The 5,554-nt window shown below is 35.1% G+C and overlaps 1 pseudogene; it reads right to left on the bottom strand.

Moving 5' to 3' along the window:
* Positions 1-5,554, bottom strand: part of LOC101583475 — a 62,308-nt pseudogene that overhangs the window by 52,047 nt on the left and 4,707 nt on the right.

Raw genomic sequence — 5,554 nt, 5'->3', positions numbered from 1 at the left:
CGACATACCAAAAACTATGGAACACAAAGAAAGCTGTCCTAAGAGAGGAGATTATATTGGCGAATTCCCACTACAAGAAACAGACTTAACTTTTGCAAGTAATCAATGATGTACCTCAAAGTCCTAAGAAAAACAAGGACATTCCAAACCCAAAACTTACATAAGGAAAGAAACTATAAGAATCAGAGCAGAAATTAATGAAATTGAAACAAAAAAGTGTACAAAGTTCAATGAATCCAAGAATTGGTTCTTTGAAAGAATAAACAAAATAAACAAACCCTTAGCCAATCTTACAAAGATAAAGAAAGAAAAGACAAAAATCCATGCATTAGAAATTAAAAATGTGGGGCTGGGGAGATGGCTCAGTAGAAAAAGCACTTCCCCGGCAAGCACAAGGGCCATTAATTCAATCCCTGGTTCCTAAAAAAGAAAGAAAGAAAGAAAGAAAGAAAGAAAGAAAGAAAGAAAGAAAGAAAAGAAAAGAATTTAAAAATGCAAAATTATAAAGGATTCTGTGAAATACAAAATATTATTGGTAGCTACTTTGAGAACCTGTACTCTAACAAAATGGAAAATTAAGAAAAACAGATAAATTCTTCGATATATATAAACTATCAAAACTGAATAAAAATGATAATAAAATTATGAATAATATAAAATCAGTCATTGAAACTGAGGTAAAGAAAACACTAAGACACTAAGAAAATTCCAAGTCTTGATCGAGAAGATTAATGCTAAAATTCCTCAAAGTATTTCATGAAATTAAAAGGAAAGCAGTACTGTCAAAGTAATTCCTGGAAGCAAGCAAGAATACCCTGATTCCAAATCCAGACTAGGACTCATAAAAAAAGAAAACTACAGGCCAGTCTCCTTAACATATTCACAATGCAGCCATAATTCACACATCTTGTTGTTTTGCACCTTACTGGCAGGTTCCTATGATTTAATTTTATTACTACAAAGACTAATAAAAGTGATTAGATCCATTTGTGCCACCAGTGGTACAACCTGCCTGATGGGACAGGCATTCTTGAACCACTGGTGGCTCAAATGACAGAAACATGTTAATGAACAAAGGTACACAAATTCTCATTAAAATAATGGCAAACAGAATTCAGCAAATCACCAAAAAGTTCATATACCATGATCACATAGGATTCACTCCAAGGATGCATGAATAGTTCAAAATATGCAGATCAATATATTTAATACATCACATAAACAGAATCTATAGACACAGAAAAAATCATTTGACAAAATGCAGCATCCATTTATAATTTAAAAAGCCAAGAAATTAGGAATTGAAGGCTTTTATCTCAATCTGATGAAAGCCATCTATAACAAACCAATGGTCACCATAATACTAAACAGACAGAAGCTAAAAGTTTTGCTTCTAAAGTTAGGAACAAGAAAAAACATCTACTGTCATCACTCCCATTCAAAATAATTCTCAAAATATTAGCTAGAATAATTAGACAAGAAAAAGAAATAAAAAAGATACAGATAGGTAAAGAAGAAGTTAAATTATAATTATTTGTAGATTACATGGCTCTCTATATGGAAGATCCATGCTCCACGAAAAATTAATAACTAATTTCAGTACCATAATTGCATACAAAGTTAACATTGAAAAACTATGGCATTCTTCTACACCAATAAAAAATACACTGAGAGAAATTAGGGCAGCAATATATTTCACTGTAGCATGAAGTAAAATGAAATATTCAGGAACTAACCTAACCAAGGAAGTGGAGACCTTTATAAAAAAGCTACAGCTATCTCTGATAAATGAGATCAAAGACAATATTAAAGGCAGAAAGAAGTCCTCTGTTCTTGAATAGACAGAACAAATATAGTCAAAATGAGAAGACTTCCAAAACAGTTACACACACTTAATACAATCCTGATCAAAATAGCAACAGCATTTCCTACAGAATTAGGCAAAGCAATTCTAAAATTTATATGGAAAAAGAAAAGACCTAGAAGAGCAAAAGCAATCTGGGCCACAAAGTAAAGGCCAGAGACATCACAAATCTTGGCTGGAATTAGAGTTATAGTACAAAGTTATGGTGATCAAAACAGCATAGTTTTAGCAACAAAATCAAACAGATTTGCAGGTCAATAGCAGTGGATAGAGAATGCAGAAACAACTCCAGGCATACTCAGCTAACATATCTTTGACAAAAGGACCATATCCTTTCACAAAAGGAACTGGAGAAACTGGCTATCTTCATGACCAACATTAAACTTACACTTATGTCTTTCAGCATGCATTGAACTTAAATCAAAATGGCTCAAACATGTAGCTATTAGAACAGAAAAGATTTGATGAAAGACCAAATAGCTATAACAATTGAAGACATAAGTATAGGCAAAGACTGTCTGAACAGTACCTTTGCTACACAATAAATCATACTAAAAAACGACAAATGGAATCACATCAAATTAAAAAGCTTCTGACAGCAAAGGAAACCACCAACAGAATGAAAAGACAAATAAAAGAACAACTGAAAGAATAGGAAAAATATTTGTCCAGCCACTCATCAAAGGACTTATATCTAGACTATAAAAAGAACACAAAAAGGAAATTAGACTCCCCAAATTTGAAGACCCACTCAAAATTGGGGCAGCAACACATTTTTCAAATGATGAAGTACAATTGGCCAATAAACATGAAAAAAACCAATCCTTATCACTGACCATTCAACAATGCAAATTAAAACACTTAGATTTCATCTTACTCCATAAAGAATAGTTAGTATCAAAAATTAACCACTAACAAATGCTGGTGACATGGTCCTGGGGAACACTTCTAAATTCTTATTAGGAGTATAATTGACTATAGAAATAAGTATGCAGATTCTTCACAAAACCAAAAACAGAAATTCTATTAGCCCTAGCTGTGCCCTTTCTAGGTATCATCTCAGAAGAGTTAAAGTTATTATTCTATAGTAATGTATGCATACCCATATTTATAACAGCACAGTTCATAATAGCTACATCTTGGGAGTAGCCTATATATCCATCAACAGATTAGTTGCTAAAGAAAACATGGTATTTATGTACAACAGAACACTAACCTATCATAAATAAGGATAAACTCACTTTTAGGACAATGGCTGCACCTTAAAGCCATAATGTTAAGTGAAGTCAATCAGACACATGGCTTAAATATTATATTAGAAACTCAATGTACAAATACTATAAACTGCAAAATAAAGGCAGTAGGAGAAAAGACCAAGAACAAAGTATTTTAATCTAGATGGAGAATATAACTAAAAGTGTACCTAGAATTAACGTAATTGTCTTGTGTTTTATCTTTGGTCTATTATGCTGGTTAGTAATCTGTATGTATGATGATTAAATTTATTTATTTATTAAGGTACTGGGAATTAAACTCAAGACCTTAAGCTTGCCAGGCAAGCACTGTGCCACTGAGGTATATCCTGCACCCAACAATGAAATTTCTGGAGACTTATAAGATAAATGAATCTTATGCTGGAAAAAATGAGAGTAGGGGTAAGGGGAAAAAGAATTGTGAAATGTTATATTCAAGTACCAATTCCTCACAATGAATTTAATCATTATACACCACAAACATGTACTAATAAAAGTGAAAATTTGAAAAAAGAAAAGAAAATTGAAGCTGTGAGTGGAAATAGGTAATGCTATGAGTAAACAGAAATTATTAATAGATCAATAAAAAGAATAGAGATTTCATGTATTTCATTAATTGTAAAAGTACTTATATTTAGTATAATTCCTCTATAATACTATAAAAATAAAAGCAACCTAATAAAAGTTGGCAAAATTTTGAACAGTATTTGAGGTTTTTTAATTACAATACAGGACACATTATATAGGGCTATTTTATAACCACCAAAGAATCATATGCAAAGAGCGTAAGAAATCTGTTCATGTATTAAACACCAAAGAATCCAGCTGAGGGTCTGAATTCAAATATCCCACATGAAGACTGCTCTGTGCTGGGGGGGACCTGGTAGTCCACTGCCAGGCGCAGCGTGGGTGAGACCCTCTTCCACCCATTTGGGACACCACCAACATTCCACAGCACCCCCTGCTCCCACGGCCACCCAGTAAGAATTTGAGCCACGTTGTGGGGACTCCCAGATCAAGTCCTATCCCAGGCCCAATGAGTGTGTCAGAGAGCTTCGTCTCCCCCCTACTCCAACTTGTCTCCTCCAAACTCAGCTCAGGCTGGGCATACAGGACTGGGGTAAAACCATGCAGCTGCAAACGCTAGAGAGAGAGTAGGGGACAAAACCAACCAGCTAGACCAGGAGCAGAACATCTTGTCAGAGGGACACAATAGGTACAATCCAAAGAGTGGCAGCAGTAAGGACCTGAGCACAGCAGCCAGACCCAAGCCAGGCACAGCTGGATAAAGCCAAACTTTGTAGATATGGACCTGAAATTCAGTAGGTGCTAAGGTTATATCTGCACGAAAGCTCTACAAAAAAGGTCAAAAGACAGTGCTATACAAAATGACAACAAGAAGGAAAAAAATACTATCTCAGAACCCAAGCCCACCCATAACAAGTGCAGAGGACACTAACATAGAACAAATTGGGAATCACACAGCTGAAAGCAATGAATCAATGGCTTCTGAAGTAAAGAAATAACTGCAGAAAGGTGTAGAGGAACTCAAATTGGAAATGAAAAGAGAAATCCCTGAATTAATAGCATCTGCAGTAAAGAATCAAATGCAGAAACATATGGAGGAAACCCAATGCCCACTCAGAACAAGTGTAGAGGACACTAGCTCAGCTGCAATGTATGAATTAATACCGTCAACAATAAATAAACAACAGCAGAAAGTAATAGAGGAAGTCAAAGTTGAATTCTTTTCTACCAGCTCAGCTCAAATGTATGAATTAATAGTGTTGATAGTAAATAAGCAAAAGCAGAAAGCTATAGAGGCACTCAGAGTGGAATTCTTTTTTCAAATAGAAAAAGAATTCTTGGAACTCATAGTATCTGAACTAAAGAATCAACTACAGAAACATAGGAAGGAAACCCCAACTGAAAAAAAAAAAAACAACAACACTGCAGTAAAAGAATTAATAACTGTTTCTAAAGAAGACATTGAAAAAAAGATTAGAAAAATGACGGATTCTGTGAATGAGCAATAAGAAAAGAAATAGATTGGAAGAAGCAAAGTCAAACAGATATAGAGGAACTCAAAATCTCAATCATAAGCTTGCAAAACCATTTGAGTGAAAGTGAAGACAGAGTTTCAGATAATGAAGATGCTGGTGCAGCTAGTAAAAAAGTAAGAAAAGATCTCTTAGAATGAAGAAGGATGTAGGAAAAGATAATTCATCGCTTACAAGATGATGCAAAGATGAACAATGTGAGACGAATAGGTTTCAATGAGACAGAAGGAGTCAATAAAAATGACATTAAAAATATGGGCAGTGGAGAGTTTCCTGCTACACTGCGCCAGCGGGACCAGTCCCAGCCCAGGCGCAGCGTGGGCCGGACCCTCTCCCAGCCCCTCGGGCCGCCCCCACCACTCCGCAGTGCCTCCCCC

The sequence above is a fragment of the Octodon degus genome, unplaced genomic scaffold (genome assembly GCF_000260255.1).
Source record: "Octodon degus isolate 3935 unplaced genomic scaffold, OctDeg1.0 scaffold00198, whole genome shotgun sequence".
Classification (NCBI taxonomy): domain Eukaryota; kingdom Metazoa; phylum Chordata; class Mammalia; order Rodentia; family Octodontidae; genus Octodon; species Octodon degus.
The sequence above is the reverse complement of the archived record's forward strand: the minus strand, read 5'-3'. Positions and strand labels throughout refer to the sequence as shown.